This window comes from Eriocheir sinensis, chromosome 4 (genome assembly GCF_024679095.1).
Source record: "Eriocheir sinensis breed Jianghai 21 chromosome 4, ASM2467909v1, whole genome shotgun sequence".
Taxonomy (NCBI): Eukaryota; Metazoa; Arthropoda; class Malacostraca; order Decapoda; family Varunidae; genus Eriocheir; species Eriocheir sinensis.
In genome coordinates, this window is record NC_066512.1 from 6,017,849 (window position 1) to 6,040,445 (window position 22,597).

Consider the following 22,597-nt stretch of genomic DNA (forward strand, 5'->3'; position numbering starts at 1 on the left):
TATGACAGAGACTATCACCAAAATTCCTGTGGAAGCATGCAGGCATTGCTACCCTAAGTTCTTCTCTTCCAGGCCAAACAATGGAATATCTTAATTTTGTATCTGCTGTATCTACCCATTTATAAAAATGTCCTTGACGCAGTTGAAGGAGATACATTAAATCTGTAGGCGAAATCCTGGAAGCATGTATTTAAACGAAGATGCATCAGAAACATAACAAATTCTTGAAGCGGGGATAGCTTCAAATTAATTGAATGGGTAATATTAAGGCAAACATAATTAAAAATGCACATCGGTACAGCATAGTTTGGCAGCCCTGTATGAAAAAGTACTTTTTCATCATCATTACTGAGGTTGAGGTTATTGTAGTCACCTACTGTAGAACGGAGTTCATACACCTCTGTTCGTAACTGGTTCAAGTCCTCATACTGCTGATCAAACATGGTCATCTCCATTAGGGTGAGGTCTGTTTGGCAGCCAACAGTTGCAACTGTTACTGTTTCTGTCTGGCAGGCAGCTGGTCTAGACAGAATGGTTTGCTTCTCTGTCTGAAATGTCTGGCCGATGGCTGGTAGGGACAACTGTTCCTGTTGTTCTGAAAGGTGTAAGAAGATTGTGAGAAGATAGCAATACTCTCCCATGACAACTTCGAACCGTGACAATTCATACCCATTTTAGAAGAGGTTTCTTAACTTACACCAACAAAAAGGATGAGAATACATTTTTTCGCGATATGAATGGCTTTTTTTATGAAAAGGTCTGTATTTCCATAAAAAAAAAAAAAACATGGAACAGGCTTATATGGCATATATCAACACACCCACTTACCAACATGAACTTCGTCACTGCAAGGTTGAGTGTATTCCTCTATGTCCATGAGTGTCTGCGCTGCCATAAACATTTCCTTATCCTTTTTCAACTTTCTCTCCTGGATCCTTTGATGCCGAGCACAACTGATGGCGACTAATTCCTGGGACACTTTACGATGACCAAGGTTCTGTGTTAGGGCCCAGTCTGGATTACTAGTATCCTCGAGGACTGCTGGCCGTCCTGAAGTAACAAATATAATGCAGGGTTAATAATGAGTTTACCTCAGCAGTCGCTTTCTAAGACAATATTTTTTTTTCCAGACTAAAGATCATGCTGTTTCTGGTGAGCATTGTTTTAAATCCATAAACCTAAAATTACCTATATAAAATTTAATCTGGTAATTATTGAGTTGAGCTCCGCGCCTCCAATATATGATATTACGCCTCCTTATTATAGTTTAGGGACTAAATCCATGTTCCTGAACCAATATATGATAGAGCTAGTACTTAAAATCAAAGAGAAGAGAAAGGCCTAATAATGGATTTAGTCCCTTATGATAGGGAGGTGTAATGTCATCTTTTGGAGCTGCGGAGCTCAACTCAACAATTACCTTTAATCTTCAGGTGTGCCAGACAATATAACAGTGAAATTCAGTTCAAAACTAAACCTAACCAATATGCAGTCCTTGTTATTGACTAAGATACATAACAATGACTGACTGTTGAAAAGGGAAGCAGGAAAAAATATTGTAATATAAGCCATATAATATGAAATTTTGCAGCCCTGAATGGCACAATATAAACAGTAAGAGAGCACACTGTCATAAAGTTAGGGTTAGAGTCGGTGAAGTTTGATTTGACATGGTTACTTTACCTGTACAAGATACCGTTAATAGGTACAGAGAATATAATTGTTCATAGTATAAGGAATTCCTTCAAGGGACAATGATCAGATGTCTGGTCTGTGTCTTTTTAGTGCAGGTGGTAGTGCTGGCGCCGCTGGTGAGTTACTGAATCCTGTGCCACTTTTGTGTGTCTCTCGGTTAAATAATTGACTTTATTCGAATGTTGTGTCTTAAATAGTAAACAAATATGTACTTACCACTCAAAAAATGATCACTGCACACGAGGAGATGCCTTTTCCAGCCTCGGTTAAGTCAGCTCTTGCCAGATTTGCCAGCCATTTCCCTCGCCGTTCTCTTGTTATTTTCTCTCTCTTCCCTCCATATCTCTTGTCTACTGCTGGTAGTCGGAAGAAAACTCTTCCGGGAACTTTGTCCGCTTGTTTGCGCACCCAATAACACCACAGAATGCTGGCATCTTGGCAAATTCACTGTCTTTCATATGATTACCAAAGTACCTCGCACGTCAGCTGATACGGGCTCGGTCCCACACAACGCTAAATGCATCGTCTGCTGCCGCCACGGAGAGGGTATGACGTCACGTGCAAGGAACCTATAGTACTACTAATTATAATAATAATAATAATAATAATAATAATAATAATAATAATAATAATAATAATAATAAAATAATAATAATAATAATAATAATAATAATAATAATAATAATAATAATAATAATAATAATAATAATAATAATGATAATAATAATAATAATAATAATAATAATAATAATAATAATAATAATAGTAATAATAATAATAATAATAATAATAATAATAATAATAATAATAATAATAATAATAATAATAATAATAATAATAATAATAATAATAATAACAACAGAAATATTAAAAAAAAACATTAGAAAATAAGAACGTAGGGAGTCTGCAAGAGGTCGATAGGCCTGTACAAAGCAGCACCTGTAAAGTTGACCTCTTCTAACCCTTTATCAATTAATCCCTCTAACCTCTTCTTCAACGTTTCAATCGTATTTTCACTCGCAACATGACTGCGAGCCTCTTCCACTCACCCACCACTCTATTGGTGAACAAGTTCTTGCATAATGATAATGATAATAATAACAATAATAATAATAACAGTAATAATAATAATAATGATAATAATAATAATAATAATAATAATGATGATGATGATATAGCAATAAAAGTGAAATCATCGGACTGCTTTCCTTTCCTCTGCTAATAGTAACACATGTAATCAGTTTTCTTATCGCATCCACATCGCCGCCAAATCCGGTCTTTCTGTCTATCAAGATCCAGTCACCTGTTCTCGCCTTCATCCAACGGAGTTTCGTTTTCTTTCTTTGTCATTATCTTACTTTCAGCTTTAATTTTCTGGATTAATATTATTCTGACTTTTCTTGCTATTTTACCAGTTATATTTTATTTTGTATTTGCTCCTCCTCCTCCTCCTCCTCCTCCTCCTCTTCCTCCTCTTCTTTCTCCTACCCCTCCTCTGCCTCCTCCTCTTCTTTTTGATTATGCATTTTTTCATAACTATAATATGGCGTTTATGATTCTGATTATGAATTTGACTAGATTATTTTATGTTATTTGTAAATTTAATATTTGTCATCCACATTTGTCAGCGTCATATTTACGTTCCTTCTCTCTTCCTTTCAGGCGCCTAGAGGTCAAGAAGAATCAAGAGGTGAGTGTTTGACTAAATATTTGACTCCCCCTTAATACCCCTTCTCTCTCTCTCTCTCTCTCTCTCTCTCTCTCTCTCTCTCTCTCTCTCTCTCTCTCTCTCTCTCTCTCTCTCTCTCTCTCTCTCTCTCTCTCTCTCTCTCTCTCTCTCTCTCTCTCTCTCTCTCTCTCTCTCTCTCTCTCTCTCTCTCTCTCTCTCTCTCTCTGTCTCTCTCTCTCTCTCTCTCTCTCTCTCTCTCTCTCTCTCTCTCTCTCTCTCTCTCTCTCTCTCTCTCTCTCTCTCTCTCTCTCTCTCTCTCTCTCTCTCTCTCTCTCTCTCTCTCTTATGCTTCCCTTCTAAATTCTTATCCACTCCTTTTTGCTTTTCTCCTCCGCCTCCGTCTTCTTTTCCTCTTTATGTTCTCTTCACAGCTTCACGATTCTTCTTATGAGCCACTCACGTCTTTTCGTCTTTTTCTTGTTTTTTTTCTCCTCATCCTTCGTCCTCCTCCTTTGCCACCTGCTACTCTGTTTTCCTCAATCAATTAATTAATTCATGACTCGCAGCATGGATTCAAGAAGAGTGGGCTATGCCTCACCAACCTTTTGCCCTTCTATAATAAAGTAATTTAGGCGGCAGACAGAGATGAAAATTATGATACATGTAGATTTTAGTAAAGCGTGGGACAAACTTCCTAACCTTCAGAAGCAAGTAAATTTACAGCCTCTTGAAAAAAAATGGGAAAGTGTTGGACTTGATCAGGGTGTGGCTTAGCTGTAGGAAGCAAAGCCTGCAAATCACTGGAAAATTCTTAAAGGGTCTGTTACGAGTGGAGCGCCATAGGGTTCGGTATTATGTCCATTGGTGTTTATCATTTATATTAATAGCTTAGATTTGGGGATGAGTTGTTCTATTAGTAAGAATGCAGGTGATATAAGGTCAGCAAACTGATTGCACTAGATCAAGACACTCTTTAGCGGCAGGATGAACTTGTCAGATATAATGATTGTGCGGGGAACTGACTACATCAGGAAGTGTCGTATTTTGAATGTAGGTTAGATTAACCCTTAGCATAATTATTTCCTAAATGACACTCTCTAGGAGGATTAGATATGAGAGGTTAACCCGTATTAGTGAGCTCTCAATGCATCTAGGCTAAGAGTTGTGGAAACGAAATACTGGGTTGAATTTTACGGTGTGTTAACAATAGGAAGCAGTAAAGTCATCCTCAAGCTATATTTAGCATTAGTAAAACCTCTTCTTTATTGTGTAGTTCAGTTCTGGTCTCCTTAATATGTAATTAAGATCAAAATGTTAGAATCAGAACAGAGGAGGTTGACAATTATTATTCACAGTAAAGGCACTACATATGAGGATGACACAGGTTTGGGAGTGTAATGATCGGCTCAGTCATTTAAATTTGTATTTTCTAGAAAGCCGATGTGTAACCACCGTTTACTACAAATGTTATTTTTAACATAGTTTATTTTTATTTTCATAGTTGTTGTGGTGGTGGTAATAATGTTGATTGTGATGATGGTGGTGGTGGAGGTGGTTAGAAGGGTGTTTGTGTATCAAATTTTATATATAGTATTAGTTTCATTCATTCATCAGTGTATTTTCTTCTAATTATCTTTCTCTCTCTCACTCGTGCTCTTCTTTCAATTCATTTTCTCTATTTTTTGCCCTCTCGTTCCTGCCTCAGTTTCTCACAGTTTAGCCAAGCGTGGAAGTTTATTAAAGATGAGGACGAGAAGATTCAGAAGCGCTCTCTCTCTCTCTCTCTCTCTCTCTCTCTCTCTCTCTCTCTCTCTCTCTCTCTCTCTCTCTCTCTCTCTCTCTCTCTCTCTCTCTCTCTCTCTCTCTCTCTCTCTCTCTCTCTCTCTCTCTCTCTCTCTCCCTCTCTCTCTCTCTCTCTCTCTCTCTCTCTCTCTCTCTCTCTCTCTCTCTCTCTCTCTCTCTCTATCTCTCTCTCTCTCTCTCTCTCTCTCTCTCTCTCTCTCTCTCTCTCTCTCTCTCTCTCTCTCTCTCTCTCTCTCTCTCTCTCTCTCTCTCTCTCTCTCTCTCTCTCTCTCTCTCTCTCTCTCTCTCTCTCTCTCAAATTCCTGTTCAGGAGGAGGAAAGTTAGGTTGCTTCGCTGAGAAAGCGCGCAAAGAAGATAGAAAGAGAGAGAGAGAGAAAGAATTTAATTGAATGTTGCCCAATAATCCGTTAAAGTTGTGTGTGTGTGTGTGTGTGTGAGAGAGAGAGAGGGAGAGAGAGAGGTGGCGCCAGGTCATGCCCCTCGTGACCTGACCTCCCGTGCCGCCTCACGATCTGGGTCACTTGATCGGTAATTCAAAACGATGTTGGGAGGGGGAGAGTCGGAGGCAAGGGAAGGATAATGAGAGAGGGAAAGAAGGAAGGAAGGAAGGGGGAAGAAGAAACGAAGAAGAAAGTGAGTGAAAAGGAAAGACAAAGGAATGAAGGAGGGAAGAAGGAAGGGAGAGGAAAGAGAGAGAGTTGTTTGAAAGGGAAAGGCAGAATATGAAGGAAAGAAGAAAGGAATAAGGAAATGAAGGAAGAAAGGAAGAAAGGATGGAAGAACAAGAGGAAAGAAGGAAGGAAGTAAGGAAGGACGGAAGAAGAAATGGGCAGGAAAGAGAGAGTTGTTTGAAAGGGAAAGGCAGAGAAATGAAAGAAAGAAGAAATGAATAAGCAAATGAAGAAAGAAAGAAAGAAAAAAAGAAAGGAAGGACGTATAGAAAGACAGACGGAGGAATAGAAAGACAAAGTGAAGAAGAAATAATGAGGGTTCTTCAATGAAAAAAATGAGTATAAAAGAAAATGATAAAAATACACGTGATAAGAAAATGATAAAGGAAAAAATTTTGACACTAAAAAGTTGCTGGTTGTTGCGAAAGACTTATTACAGGAACAAAAGTGGAATGGGAAGGAAGAAAAAAAAATAGGCGAACCAAAGCACTGTGTGAAGGTTAAATAAGGTAATTGAGAAAATGTAGAAAACTGAAGGATAATATAAAATATAATGAGAAAAGTTTGAGAGCTGCGCAGCATAAGATGGAAGAAGATCAAATAAATTAATGATGAGTCCAAGGTGAGATGTCAAGGGAAATAAAAATAGTTTAAATTGAAAACAATATTACTTATTAATAAGTATAGACGAGAGAGAGAGAGAGAGATCTTTAAGTGTTCAAGGAATCTAAATTTATGGCAGGGTCAGACCACCTTCTTTTTATCGCCATCCTCCTCCTCCTCCTCCTCCTCCTCCTCCTCCTCTTCCTCCTCTTCTCTATAACAGAAAAGACGTAGAAAAGTTAGAACGGGCTCAACGGAAAATAACAAAAATGATTCCTAGGTTGAGAAGTAAATTTATGCCGCCTATCAAAACGAAGAATGGGAGGCGATATAATAGAAGTGTTTAAAATATTTAAAGGATTCAGTGATATTAATGCGGAAGATTACTTTACAATTGATCGATCAAATAGAAGAAGAAGAAATAACAATTTCAAGATAAGTGGTAAAAGATTCTCGTCGCACGAAGACAAACACTTCTTCTTCAATCGAGTCGTTAATGTTTGGAATTCTCTACCCCGTGATGTTGTTGATAGTACAACAGTTATTGCCTTCAAGAATAGATTAGACAAGTATTTTGAATCCAACCAGCAAATCAGATATTACTCATTGTCGTAATAATGTTAAGTTCTTTTGAATACTGGTGTCCTTGTCCGTTTTTATCGCCCGGTTAGTGGTAGCAGTAATTGTAGTTCTTTCCTCTTTCCTAAATAATTTCCATGCAGTTTTTCCATGCTGCGTGGTTCTATTTCCTTTCCTGCCAGCTTTGGAGGGAGGGATGGGGGGGAGGAGCCTTCGCCTTTGCTGTCCTTCATCTTCCACCTTTGATTAGATAGTGTAGCTTGTCACAAACAGCCTCGTAAGGACCATCAGGTCTGCTGCTGTTTGTACTTTCTTTGTGTTTCTTTGTGTGTTCCTCCTTCTCCTCCCCCTCCACCTGAACAATATTTTTTTCTCATATTTTCACGTTTCCTTTTCTTTTGATCATTGTTCTTTTATATCCTTAAATCCTTTCCTTCCATTTCCTCTCCTTTCCTTTCCTCTCCTCTCCTCTCCTCTCCTCTCCTCTCCTCTCCTCTCCTCTCCTCTCCTTTCCTCTCCTCTCCTCTCCTCTTCTCTCCTCTCCTCTCCTTTCCTCTCCTCTCCTCTCCCTTCATCCTTCCTCCTCCTCTCTTTCCTCTCCTCTCTTGCCTCCCCTCTCCTTTCTTCTCCTTTCGTCTCCTTTCCTCTCCTCTTCCTCCACCTCCGTATGTGGCATTACAGTCACCCCCCCCCCCCTCGTTTCCGTGCCCACCGCCTTTGTGTGGGCATTACAGACATTTGTCCCTCGATTATTTATTGTTTGGCCTGATCACCCTCTCTTGTGGAGGAGGAGGAGGAGGAGGAGGAGGAGGAGGAGGAGGAGGAGGAGGAGGAGAAATAAATGAAAAGAATGATAAAATAAAGGAAGGAAGGGAGGCTTTTTGGAAGAGAGAGAGAGAGAGAGAGAGAGAGAGAGAGAGAGAGAGAGAGAGCGTACCTGTTTTTTACGTTCGCGTTATTACCGTCGTTAGTCTGGTTTAACGCGGCAGTAAATACTCTTTTATATTTTCCTCTACACTTTTCTTTTATGCTTCTTTTTTGCGGCCTTTTTCCACTTTCACTTGTAAATACTTTCTTGTTTTTTGCTATTCCTTGTTATTTTTTGGGTATTCGTTCCCTGTCCTTGAATGCCCTTTTGTTTTCTTCTTGGCTTCTTTTGTTTCTTGTTTATTATCATTTTTCACTTTTACTTGTCCTGTTCCTGTTGTTTCTGTTCCTCTCTCATGTTCTTGCGCCAGTTTTTAATCTATGGTTCGCTTGTCTCTCCTACTTATTATTTCCTTTTTTTCCGTTACCTCTTTTCACTTCCATTTATCTTGTTGCTCATCATTATTCCCTCCTACCCTCTCTGTTCCTCCTTTATCACCTCTCCCACATGCTCTCCAGTTTATTGTTCCATCCATGTTTCTCTTTCCTTTCCTCTTGTTTGAGTCTATTCTTCATTTGTTGACTTTTGTTCTGTTTTGTGTTTATAGTTTGTTTCATTTTGTCTACTGTTTTCTTCCTGTTCTCTTCTCCTTTTTACTCATCTCTCTTCTTATTCATTTGTTTTCTCGTTCTATCTTCTCTACTCCTCTCATGCATTATCATCTCTCCCCTTCCATCCTCTTTTCTTCCTTTCTCTTCACCTTGCTCCTGTTTTTCGTCGCCTCTCCTTCCCTCTTTTATTTTCGTCTCCTATCTCCTCTTTTTTCCTTTTTGTGAGACATCACCTTGCTCATTGTCCTTGCCTGACCTCATTCACACACACACACACACACACACACACACACACACACACACACACACACACACACACACACACACACACACACACACACACACACACACACACACACACACACACACACACACACACACACACACACACACACTTTCTCTTTCATCATAATGGTCATCATCATCATCATCACTGCTCTTATGTCACTCTCCCTTATTCCCACCATCACTCACCGGTCGCCACCACCACCACCAACACCAACACCGACACCAACACCACCACCATCACCACCACCACCACTTCCTGTGTCCCGTTGCCTCAGTCAGCCTTTTTTTCTTTTCTTTTTTTATATACTCCATCTGACATCATTTTCCTTTCCCCCCTTTCCACATTTTTCTCCTCTTCCCCTCCCTGAATTCCTCTCTCTCACTTCCCCTAATCATTCTTCGCTTTTTCCTTCCTTCTCGACATCTTTTCTTCTCTCCTTTTAGCGTTACGTAGAGATGAGGGAAAAGGAGGTCAGTGTGTTACTCGTTATAATGTGGAACAGGGTTTTTGCTTTTATTGCGTCAATTTATGCCGATCAAAAACATTATTGTATGCACTCCTATGTAAAAAAAAAAAACGTGGATCTGTTATTAGTTAGTTAGTGAGAGAGAGAGAGAGAGTTAGCGCCCATGCATTCCTCCCGTGCAGTACTCGGGTAAATGTTTACATAACCCGCTAACGGGTCAGCGCACCACTTGGCCCAGCGGAGTGTTTGCGGCGACGAGGCACAAATGGATAGACGGCAGGGAAAGCCACTCCACACACACCGATAGCACGGCGTCGCGAGGTGTAGAGTCAATATTCCGTCTTATGTAGTCAGCTTGGGAGTTTAAATGTGTTTGTGTTGGTTCAGCTTGATATTATTAGCCTGGTAAAACTACGTCTTGGAGTGTTGATTTAGTATTGGATCTATTATGGTTAACGTGGGAGTCTGAATGTTTGTATTGATGAACAGATCGAGAGCGCAGCGTCTTGGATTCATTATTGGGTCTTTTAGTTATTACAACGGGGTATTTGGTATCGATGAACAGATTGGTAACATGATATCTGGAGCGCTAAGGCAGTATTAGTGGTCTTGTTGTCAGTCTGGGGTTACTCGTTTCGGAACTGTTAAAGATAATGCTAACTCGACTGCTTAAGGTAAAGATTCAATGTTCGAGCTCAGGCAAGCCGTGTGGTAATGTAAATGAGTCAGTATTGATATAAGATAATAATATCACGATTTCCTGATGTCTGAATTGGTAAAGAACATATAGATTATGCGACTTCGTAAGGTAAAGATTCAATATTGGTGGCCAGGTAGGCAGTGTGGGAATGTAAATGTGATGATATTGGTAAAGACAATCATGACATCGAGACTTCTTGATGTAGATTAAGTATTGGGGCTCACATAGTCAGCGTGGGAATGTACGTGTCTGAATTGGTAAATATCATATATATAATCCGACTTCCTAAGCTAAATCTGTAGTTTTGGAGCTGTTAGAGGCAATGCGGGGGATTTTTATTTTGTTATTATCTGGAAATTTTGTTGTTATTGTCTTTCAAATCATTAATATCGCAGCCTCTGGGACTACAGACTCGGTATTACGATTTTGTCAGGGAATTAGCAACAGCTGAACCTAATAATCACTTGGAATTTAATTATGGAAACTTTACCTTTTTTCATACGTGCTCTATTTCCTCCTCCCATTCTGTCACGCGAGCCACTCTTTTACTTTTTTCATCACGGTCACGACTTTCCTTTCCCCCTCCGCCCGGCATTACAGTTAGAGAGAGGAAGGGAGACACTGATAACAATAATAATAAGAAGGTAAAAAGACTGACGGATAAGAAAAAAAAGAAGAGAACGTAATGATAAAGAAGAAGGAAAACGGAATGAAGAAAAGATGCTGGTAATGATAACGATAAATGAGAGAGAGAGAGAGAGAGAGAGAGACAGAGAGAGAGGCAATATATATAAATAGATGAGAGTATGAATTATAAAGGGCAAAAAAGATAGAGGAAGAGCGTGCTGAACGGAGGGAGAAAGTGTGAGAGAGGAAGGGAGAGACGAAGGGAAAAAAGGGAGGGTTAGAGAGAGGGAAAAAAGGGGAAGAGAGTGAGAGTGAGTGTAGAAATGATGATGGATGGAGAGAGAGAGCTGTTTCGTCCTGTCACTATAATTCCCCTCCCCCCTCATACCACCACCACCACCATTGTGAGTGCGTGGGCGTGTTCATGACCCCATTATGCTCCTTTAAGTACTATGTCATTATACGTACATCCACGCGACACACACACACACACACACACACACACACACACACACACACACACACACACACACATACGGACACGATGTGCTATTTTTTTTTTCAATTTTCGTTGAAGTTTGTTTCTTACGCATTTTTCATGTGAATAAATACATACACATGGCTGTTGATTTTATGCGTTCAGCGTCCCACATACCTGCCTACCTGCATACGTATATACCTAGATGAATACATGCTCATTTTCGTCCCTCTCGACCTCCATCATACTTCATAACCTGCACTTATTTTTCCTGTTCTCTCTTCATTTTATTTATGTATTCGCTCCTCTCGTTTACCTTCATCTTAATCTTTTTTTAATCCTTTTTATCTTTATTCCTTCTCTTTTCTCTCTCTCTGTTTCCAAAATTTTCTCGTATTTTTGTCTTCTCTTTCCTCCTCTTCTATATTTTTTCCTCTCCCTCCCTTCCGTGGCCATGCTCTGTGGTGACCCTTGGCCCGTGACACCTGCCTGACCTTCCTTGACACGTGCCAGGTGTGACCCGCCTGGTGACCTCAACGCCTCACCTGAAACCAATCCAGGTGATGAAACACACTCTCTCTCTCTCTCTCTCTCTCTCTCTCTCTCTCTCTCTCTCTCTCTCTCTCTCTCTCTCTCTCTCTCTCTCTCTCTCTCTCTCTCTCTCTCTCTCTTCGTCTGTCTGTCTGTCTGTCTCTCATTCAGTCAGCCAGTCAGTTAGTCAGTCACTCACACACACACACACACACACACACACACACACACACACACACACACACACACGTCGTGCCGGAAGCGTCCCCACACACGCAATACAAGACACAAAAACACGCGTAATTGTGACGGCGAGAGAAAGGGACGTGTTAGCGGGTGGGCTGACACCGGCGCTTTGTTGCTGGAACTGGTCTGTGTTTGGGGTGTTTATCGATATTTCTAGTGTCTCTGCCTATGGTTTTGTGAGCTTGTGTGTGTGTTTATAGATTTGTTTTCCATTCCCAAGGTGTCCTTGCTTGTCTTAATTTTTTGTCTCTCTCTCTCTCTCTCTCTCTCTCTCTCTCTCTCTCTCTCTCTCTCTCTCTCTCTCTCTCTCTCTCTCTCTCTCTCTCTCTCTCTCTCTCTCTCTCTCTCTCTCTCTCTCTCTCTCTCTCTCTCTCTCTCTCTCTCTCTCTCTCTCTCTCTCTCTCTCTCTCTATCTATCCTCCAAATTTGGCGGCCACAGGTGAGGAGGAGATGGAGGAGGAGGTGGAGGTTCTGTTGTTTTGGTGTACTAGTTTGAGAGGTTGAAAGTTGGTGATTGAATAGGAGAGTATAACGGAAAAGAAAGTGAAGGGGACAGTTTGAAATAAGGAGATAGAGATGGTGAGGGATTTCTTGGTGAGCTTCAGAAGGTGGCAGGAATGGACGGAAAACACGAGATGCAGCCATTCGCCATTTTATGTTTGATTTTTCTTACTCCTTGCAATTTTCCCTCATCTGCCTCCCTCCTCATTATTTTATCACCCATATCCTATCTGCAGGATTCACTCTCCTCTCCTTTTCTTACTTTCTTCCTCTTTTGTCTAATTTTATCTTATGTACTCTTATATTTCCTCACCACTGCATTTTTCCTCGTTATACTTTTCTTATGTCATTGTTTATCTATTTCTATCTATTCCTCTTACCTCTTTTTCCATCATGTTTCCTCTTCCTTCCTTCTCCTTCACATCTCTCTCATCATTATATTTCTTGCTTTAAATGTCTTTTTTTTCCTTCCTCTTACCTTCACTTTAACACAATTGTCTTATTATCACCTTTTCTTTTTTCCCATCCCTTCATTATAAACGTTTTCCCTTCTGTATTTGTTTACTCTTGTCTTTGTCTTTCTCATAAATTATGACATGCAACGCCTTATTTTGTACATATATATGAGTACATTTGTTATCACGTTTTGCATACACACACACACACACACACACACACACACACACACACACACACACACACACACACACACACACACACACACACACACACACACACACACACGTGAACATCATCCTCGTCGTTCATCTTCGCAATGTTGTCCATTTTTGGCCAAATTAACTTTCACTTATTTTGTTCTTCCTCCTTTCCTATCCACTGCAGTCCCTTCCCTTCCTCCTCCTCCTCCTCCTCCTCTTCTTTTTCCTCCTTAGGCCTGCGGTGTAGAGGAGTGTGGCGACCTCTTCACTAAAATGCCTCCCTAGGAACCAGTTGTCGGTGTGAGCTCTCCGTCCCTCCCCTCTAACGACGGAACTCCTATCCCCATTCTGCATAGCAGCTGGTTCTTGTTCTTTTCTCCTGAAAGAGATGTCTTCCATGGGCCTTTTGAGGTTGTACCTCCTGGGTTCTAGGTGGAGTTTCTGAGGGTTTTTCTTACACTCGAAGAATATTTCAGCTTTTTGGTCTCTCTGGAAACACGTCTGATATTCTCTAGAGTTGGTGGAGAACACCTGGTGACATTTGCCACTGGCCAGGCCTCGCAAGGGTGGCGGAGTTGTGTTAGACGATTCGGAAAGTGATAAAAAATTGCTGGTTCCTCTTCTCCCTTGCCAGCTTTGCTCTGAGTGACTACGCCGGCCCCGTTCTATGGGACAAACTACGAGGACAATAGCTGAAAAGCTTCGGGTTGTTAAAGTCTCTCTGTTACCGAGGCTCAGGACAAACGATTGATCTTTGAGGGGTTTTCAAGACCCTGTGGAAGCGAACTCCCAGTGATGGAAGCATCAAACACAGCAGTTATAATTTACATGCATATTCTTCATCCAATTCAATATATGGTCACACTTTATATAATTTTGGGAGCGCTTCTTTTTACATTTGCCCAAATTGTGAACCTGCATCAATTTCTTACAATGCCCTCGACACTGTAAGTGTGACGTCTGTTCCGGACGATTTACAGGTCAGTACTACCAGCTGAGTAGAACTTGTCGCCTCTGTATTCAAAGATTAAGACTTACTCAGGCTGTGACCGAGTGGGTAAACAAACACCATGATCTTGAAAAGAAGTTTGAAGCCATTCAGGAATTTGTTGCGAGCAATGTGGCAGTGACTCCACCACCGATGGTGGAGAGGCCCTCCACCAAGACTGTGCCCCCTCTAAATGACCCTCCTGCTTCACGGGAGGACGAGTTACCTGCCTCACAGGTTAACTCCCAGCCTGCCTCACAGGCTAACCCCCAGTCTGCCTCACAGGCTAACCCCCAGTCTGCCTCACAGGCTAACCCCCAGCCTGCCTCAAAGGCAAACTCCCAGCCTTCCTCACAGGCTAACTCCCAGCCTGCCTCACAGACTAACTCCCAGCCTGCTTCACAGGCTAACTCCCAGCCTGCCTCACAGGCTAACCCCCAGCCTGCTTCACAGGCCAACTTCCAGCCTGCCCCACATAATGCTTCTCTTCCTGCTTCACAGGATGACGGGTTCCAACCTGTAAGGAATGGAGCCAAACCGAAGCAGGCAACGAAACATTTACTGACCCCCACTACCTTCAATAGGTTCCAGGTGCTGACAGACACCATGGAGGATGAGTTTGAGACTCGCCTAGTTGGGAACTCCATGGGGCGTGGCCAGCTGGTTGAGTTCTGTTGTCGTTCATCAAACGGCCGCAGAAAACGTTACTGTTATCCAGGTGCCAGACTGGACGACATCACCGCAGCGTGTGATGATGTCAAGAGTAATGCCGACCGAAACACCCTCTTTGTCATTCACGCGGGCACAAATGACGTAAAGACAACCCGTTCCGAGGAACTGCTTGAAAAATACCGCCGCATGATCAAGCAGTATAAACGAAAAACGGATGCCATTAACATCATAATCTCACGAATATTCCCGAGGGTCGGTGCCGAATCTAACTTTTACAGTAAGGCCTTCAGCACGAACAACAGACTTCAGTCCCTTTGCTCACAAGAAAACGTCCAGTTCGTTAACTTGTGGAACAATTTTTACTACGATTCGGACTTGCTCTTTGCCGATGGCATCCACTTAAACCCAGTTGGAGCAACCCGTTTCGAGAGGCTGCTCTTTGATCAAATGGCTCTTCGAAAGTCAAAAAACGCCAAGGTGAAAACACCAGCAGCTCCACTGTGAGGGAGCACTCAACCCGCGCAACCCTCGACTCAAATCACATTAAAGCTTGCTAATAAACGCTCGTAGCCTACGTAACAAATTTGAAGACTTAGAAGCACTCGCAGCTACAAATCATTATCACATCATTGGAGTCACAGAATCTTGGATAGACACTTCAAACAGAGATTTCATTGCGGAATATAGATTACCGGGTTATAAGAGTTTTAGTCATGAAAGAGAGAACAGACAGGGTGGAGGAGTTATCTTTTATATCCACAACTCTCTCCATCCAGTATCCATGAAAACAGGTTTTATAACCAACGTGGACACGGTCTTCATTGAAATTAAAAATAAGTCTCTTAAAATAGTAGTTGGACTAGGCTCCTTTGTGTTCCTTTGTGTTTGTGTCCTCCTCCTACTCCTCTTCCTCCTCCTCTTCCTCCTCTTTTTCCTCCTCCTCCTCCTCTTTCTCCTCCTCCTCCTCCTCCTCCTCCTCCTCTTCCTCCTCTTTTTCCTCCTCCTCCTCCTCTTTCTCCTCCTCCTCCTCCTCCTCCTCCTCTTCCTCCTCGTCCTCCTCCTCCACCTCCTCCTCCTGTCCTGTCTTCAGCTCCAGTGCCCAGCCCGACGAGTCAGTGCTGTCGGCCGCCCGTCAGCCTATCGGGGCGGTGCATCTTCTGCATGTTTACAAGGTGGCAGCCGCGTCAGGGAGGCTGTGCTGGGTTTCCTCTCCTCTTATCTCTTTTATTTTCCCCTCCTTTCTTCTTTTCTTCTTATTTTGTTTTACCCTCTCTGCAGTATATTTTCTACTTTTTCTTGATTTCTTCTAATTACTACTCTGTGTTTATTCTCTTCTCCAATGCTGTTCTCATATTTTCACTTGCTGTTTCCCTTTTATTTTTTTTTTGTGTATGTTTTCCTCGCTTTTCTTTTACTCCTTCCATGTCTGTGTTTCCTCACCTTTCCTCCGCTGTCATGTTTGTTCTCCGTGTTATCTCATCTATTCATCCATTCTCCGAACTTTCTCTCCCCTTTTCCCGTCTTCTTTTCACTTCTCTCCTTTCTGCTCCCTTTCGTGTCACCGTCTCCATCACTCATCCACTTGTGATTTATTTGCCTGTTCGACTTTCCCCGCTTCACTTCATTCCTTTGTTTCTTTCCCCCCTTCGTCATCTTTTTCCCTCTCAATATTCTCTTCTTATGTAACTTTTTTCTTACTTCTTTTATCCTTTTGTTTTTTTATATTTCATTCCCTCTCAAAAAGTTTTCTTTCTCTTTTTCGTTTGCTCGTTCCTTCCCTCAAAAAATGATGTTCTTTTTCAGCATTTTTCTTTAGCATTTCTTTCTTTACTTTTCTTCTAGTCTTCCAATTTTCGTCTACATCGTCCTTTTCTCAAAATTTTGTCCTTATCTACCAATATTTTCTTTCAATATTTGTCTCTCGCTCACTTTTTCCTTCTTTTAATTTTTATTCTATTCCAGTTTCTTTTTTTAACGTTTTCTTATCATTAATATACTTTTTCCGTCCTAAAATTCTCTTCCGGTTCAGCATTTTCTTTAGACTTCTTCCCTCTTCCATCTCCTTATCCCATCTCTCCCAAATTCTTCCCTTCTTATCCAGGTCGCTCCTTTTTATAATTTATTTTGATTTCAAGGCTCTTTTTTTCTGTGATGTCTTCTACCTAATTTTAGTTTTTGGTTTTGTTTCTGACCTCCTCCTCTCATCACTTCTCCTTTTCACTCCAACCTTTTCCTCCTCTCTCCATTCTTCTTTCTCTTTTTTTTCTCCTCCTCCTCCTCCTGTCCTCTTATTTCCTCTCCATACCTCTCGTCTCCACCCATATCGTTTCACCTGTCACCCTTAAGACAGGCCAACTTTCTGGCCGGTGACACTCCTTGATGACCCCCAGGTGACCTCTGAATCTCTTTGACATTATGGCGCGCGACTGACACCCACTGACCTTTGACTTCTCTGACCCGTTGCCCCCCGGAAGGTCATCTATGTGGCCTATCCTCTGTGCATTGTGGTTTGACACTCTCCTGGCCCGTGTCTCTGTTTGTTGAGGTTAATGAGCCTTTGTGTGATTGGCTTAGGGTGAGGCAGCCTGATCTCTGAGTGACCTTGTGTGACCTTACGTGTGTGTGTGTGTGTGTGTGTGTGTGTGTGTGTGTGTGTGTGTGTGTGTGTAAACAAAGTGAGCAAATAAGTAAAGATAGATAAATAGAAAGTAGAAAGTCAGATTGATGGATAAATAGATAGATGGAGAGAGAGAGAGAGAGAGAGAGAGAGAGAGAGAGAGAGAGAGAGAGAGAGAGAGAGAGAGAGAGAGAGAGAGAGAGAGAGAGAGAGAGAGAGAGAGAGAGAGAGAGAGAGAGAGACTAAACCAGAAATGACTCAATGAAATGCATTAGCCTTACGTAACACGGTTAATCGTGAGGTGACCTGCCCTGGATTGGTGGAAGTGGTGATGGAGCTGGTGATGGGGATGGTCAAACATTATGTAACCTTTCCTCTTCCTTGACCCGACAGATGACCCGATGCAGCTGCCCTATCTGCCTCCTCCCCTCCCCTTTCCCCTCCCTTCCATCCTCTTTTCTTTCTTTCTCTCGTCTTCTTTCCTCTTCCCTTCGGAGTTCGTAAGTAAGTCAGTCAGTATTGAGTAATAGCAAGAGCTGTGACGAAAGAAGCAAGAGAGAAAATGAAAGGTAAGGCGAAAGGAAGTGAAGGGAAAGTAAATAAAGTAAGAGAGATAGAATGAAAAAGAAAGTGAGGCAGGAAAAGAAAGGCATTTGATGGACGATTTATAGAATTGAATCATCCGTCTTTCGTTTCGCATTGATATTGTTTTAGTTTTCTCTCGTTAATCACCAGATCACTTAACTGTATCACTTCGTTTCTCATTAGCCTCCTCCTCCTCCTCCTCCTCCTCCTCCTCTTTCTCCTCCTCCTCCTCCTCCTCCTCCTCCTGCATGATGAGTGTCACCCGTCTGCCTGTCTCTTCCCATCATCTCCACATCACCTCTTACTAATTTCCATCTATCTCTTGCTGCCTCCGTTTCACCCTCATTCATCTCCATCAACGTTAGTCTCTGCTTCTTCTCCGCCTCCTCTTCCTCTTCCTCCTCCTCCTCCTCCTTTTTGCTTGTTGTTTTGTTTACTTTTCTATTTGTTTGTGCGTGATTGTTTGCGTGGAATTTGTTCGGTTGTTTTGGTGGAGACGATGAACCATGGTGATTTTTTTTAACGAACTCAGTACAAAAAAAAAAAGGTTAGGAAAATAATTTAATGGGTGTATATTAAAGCCTGGGGATCTATCCTTTCAGGGTTTTTGTCAATGGCTTGCAATCAGAGCAGTGAAAAGGTATGGGTTGTCGCATTGAAAATGGGGATAAAATGAGTAAAATATTGAACGAATACTTCCTCGCAGTCCTCATACAAAGAAATCTAACGTCTAGACAGGCATAAATCAACTCATGCATGACTCGCAGCATGGGTTCACGAAGGGTTGGTCATGCATGCACCAATCACCAGTCTCTTGTCCTTCTACGTATAATTAAGTCATTGAGTTACCAGGATTACAAGCCGCTCGACGGAATCTATCTTCTTTCTCTCTACGCTGCCAGCATCCGCATCTGCAGCCTCTGATCCTAACGGTGGAGTGCCTTTGGAGGAAAAGAACCGGGTGAAGAGGGGAGAGGTGGCGACGGGACAGGATGGCGCGGAGAGAGGAAGTAGTGACTGGGTAGTTGGGAATGAAGCTTGGAAATGGGAGGTCGGGATGAATAAGAGGGGGATCGAAGTGGGACAAGAAGGATTAGCAAAGGAGATGGGTGACAACAATGTGCAGTTAGCTACTTAGTTCCCTGACACAGCACAGTGATAACGAATCCCATACTCTCTCTATAAAACTGATGAAAAAAGATGGCAAAAAACAAGATTTGAATTTGTATTTGGCCTCATGCGATTAGGGACAGTGTGGGCATGGAAGGGCGGACAGAATGGAGGGATTTGAAGTGTGATATAGGAGGGCGCAGGGCGGGGAGAGTATGGGTGGGACAGAGACTTTTTGAGCGGCAGGGAGGGGCGGGGTGGTTTGAGGAGTGATATAATAGAGCAGGTATGGTACAGAGGCGGGGCAGGGCATGAGAGGGGTAGGGAGGGGCGGGGTGGCTCGATGTGTGACAGGAGGTTAGGGAGGGGCGAGGTGTTTCAAGGTGTGATTGGAAGCTAGGCGGGGCAGGGCAGGGCAGGGATTGCCTAGGCGGGGCACGGGAGGTCACCAGTGAAAGTCCATCCATTAGCTCGGGGTCACCAGGGGTCAGCTCATCTCTGAATGGCTCTGTGTATGGCCCTGGCCCTCTTAGTGCCCTGCTGCCCCCACGCAGCGCACTGAAGGGTCTCAGGGCCCCGGCACGCCTAGAAAGTTCGGCTTCGGCTGAGGAATGAAACCCGGCTGGAAAAAGGAGACAGTATGGGCAGGAAGATCATAGGAGGAGGAGGAGGAGGAGGAGGAGGAGGAGAAGGGGGAGGAGGAGGAGGAAAAGAAGAAAAGAAGAAAAAAAGAGCAGGAGGAGGAGGAAGAGGAAGAGGAGGAGGAGGAGGAGGAGGAGGAGGAGGAGGAGGAGGAGGAGGAGGAGGAGGAGGAGGAGGAGGAGGAGGAGGAGGAGGAGGAGAAAGAAAAAAAGAAAGAAGAGAAAAAAAAAAGGGATGAAAGAAGAGATTTTTTAGTGAACCTGTAGGCAGTTTTTTTTCTCTAAGATCAAAGAAGAGGAGGAAGACGAAGAGAAAGACGGAGTACTTACAACGCAAAACCACTCTCAGAAAGATTTACATTGGGTACATACCTTATAAATACGACCCTCATACGCTCATCAACCCATTAACCTATTATAACCATTGGCCTTTGAGCTGGCTGTATAATATGAATAGTTAATTAGACTACCTATACATATATCTTCCGGGCCGCTGACTGGAGCCGTATGTGAAGGGCTAGATGAATGGTTTGGTAGCACACAGATGGAGATGGCGGGAGATGAAGCCACAATATGTACTCTCCCTTCGCTTATATTTATTGCTGTGGATATTCTGATACTTATGAATGCTCTGTTAAGTAAGACAGATGGTGGTGGGGGAGAGAGAGAGAGAGAGAGATTTTCCTTTCTACCCCGCCATGAACGCTTGTATGTGAATGAACAGTTAAGAAGACAGATGGGGAAGGAGCCGCATAAATGGTTAGGAACAGATATCATCCAGGAATGAAAGTAACAGAGGATTGAGGAAGAGTGTCCATATGAGGCAACGTTGGGCGGTGGACTTTTCTCCTCGCTGAGCTATCTATGTGTGTGTTAGGAATAGGAAGGAATGTGAATAGGTAGGTGGGTGAATGTGGATGGGTGGATGGTTAGGTAGGTAGGCAGATAAGTAGGCAGGCAGGTAGGTTGGTAAGGGGGAAGGTATGCAAGCGGGTGAATAGGTAGATAGGTTGGAATGTGGGTAGGTAAGTAAATATGTTGGTAGGCGGCTAGGTAAGTAGCTATATTGGAAGTTGGTAAATAATTACATAGATTGACAGGTGGGTAGGTTGGTAGATAGATGGGCAGGTGGATAGGTCAGTAAATAGGCTGGTAGGTGGGTAGCTAGGTAAATAGGTTGGCAGGTAGTAGTTGAATAATTAGACTGGCAGGTAGTAGGTAGATAGATGGCTGACAGTTGGGTTGGTAGACTGGCAAGTGGACAGTAGGTATGGATGTAAGGAATTTGAGAGAGAGAGAGAGAGAGAAAATCCATTAGATTAGATCCACAATTGAAACGGTCTCCTTTCCAATGTTTTCTCCGCCCCTCGCAGCTCCGGGCTATTATGCGAGGCCAAGAGGTGAGCGCCTTGACAGGAGCCGGCCTGACCTCTGCTCGCCGGGAACTCTTACTTTTTACGGCGCGGCCTCTGTCTGGTTTGCGGTACCTAGCGTGTTTCCAGGGTGCTTGCGGTTGTTATTACTGCGCATTTTCGCTTTTGGTGTGTCTTGTTTCATTATATATAATGTAGAATGTGGAACTAGAAGAGATCGTTTATTGTTTCCTATTTATTTTCTGTTCAATTTGTGGTTGTCATTATTTCATCTTTTCGCTTTCGGTGTTTGTGTTTCATTATAGTGTAGGGTAAAAAAAACTAGCAGAAGACCGTTTATGTATTTTTCTTCTCTTGATCGCCTTTGCCTGTTATAGTGTGGAAAGTGAAAATTACATGATGATATTACTTTTTGTTTGGCGGCCTTGGAGTGTCTTCTTAAATGGTAAAAAGTGAAAATAAGAGGTAAAAGACATACAAGGTAAAGAGCGTAAAAAGTAAAAATAGCAGCGTTTTTATAATTTGTTTGTTTGGTGGACTCTTTTATGTGAAACATCGCGTCCATATTCCCCCCTTTTTAATTAGTCTTTTTTGCTGTGTCGCAAGAGAGAGAGAGAGAGAGAGAGAGAGAGAGAGAGAGAGAGAGAGAGAGAGAGAGAGAAAAAAAAAAAACATGAAGTATAAGCCAACAATATATAATCCTTCATCTGTGCATAGTACCTCGCGTGTTCCCTCACAACACCTCTTGGATGTTCCCCCACGCCCCCTCCTCTCACCCCCTCCCTCATCCCTCCGACAGAAGCTCGTGGCTATGCGTCTATCACCGCTGCCGCCGCGACTACAAGGAGCGGCTAGGTGGATTGCAATGGGGGGATACAAGGCTTGTTTATGTGACCACTGAGGAAACGCCTCCTCTACTCACCTTCCCTTCCCTTCCTCCTCTTGCTCCTCCTCCTCATCATCATCCATTGTTTTCCTCCCTTTTTGCATCTTCATTCCAGCTCATTTCATTTTATTACCCCCTTTTTTTTTTCATTTTCCTCACCTTCGCTCTCGTCACCTCCCTCGCCTACGAAGTTTTTTGTTATCATCATCGCTGTCTCTCCTTTCACCCTTCTATATCCTCACTCTTGTTTCTCCACTTCTTAAACCACGCTATCTTTTCTTTTCTCTTCACGCTGTCTCCTCGTACAACCCTTTCTTCATTCATGTTTTCTTCTCCTTCCTTCTCTCCCCCACGCAATCTCACCCATTATCCCGTCATCCCCATCACGCAACCCCCCTCCCTGCACCATTACTTCCCCCATCACTCACTCCTCCATTCTCCCTCTTCTCTCCCATAATCCCGAAATCTTTCCTTCCTGTACCTCCTCCTTTTCCTCCTCTTCCTCATCCTCCCCTCCTCACGCCACCATTCTTATTACCTCTACCCTATCTGTTTTTGTTGTGTTTGTTGTTGTTGTTGTTGTTGTTGTTGTTGTTGTTGTTGTTGTTTCGTCGTTATCCCCGTCCTCATTGTTGATTGCATTGACATTTTTTACTGTAGATGATGATGATGATGATAATGATAGGATGAATGTGCTGTTGATAATAATAATAACGACGATGAGAATA

General features: G+C 42.6%; 1 protein-coding gene across 7 annotated transcripts in view; it reads left to right on the top strand.

Annotated features, from left to right (window-relative positions):
* The first annotated feature begins 3,362 nt into the window (after positions 1–3,362).
* LOC127008130 (cadherin-23-like) overlaps positions 3,363–22,597 on the top strand; it is a 303,940-nt gene continuing 284,705 nt past the window's right edge. For 3 of the 7 annotated variants that reach the window (XM_050879779.1, XM_050879789.1, XM_050879805.1), the window contains exon 1: positions 3,364–3,385. The gene's annotated coding sequence lies outside the window, so the exon portion shown is untranslated. Of the gene's footprint in view, positions 3,386–22,597 lie in introns of all 7 variants that reach the window. The other 4 variants (XM_050879821.1, XM_050879770.1, XM_050879813.1 and 1 more) reach the window with 3 other exon arrangements.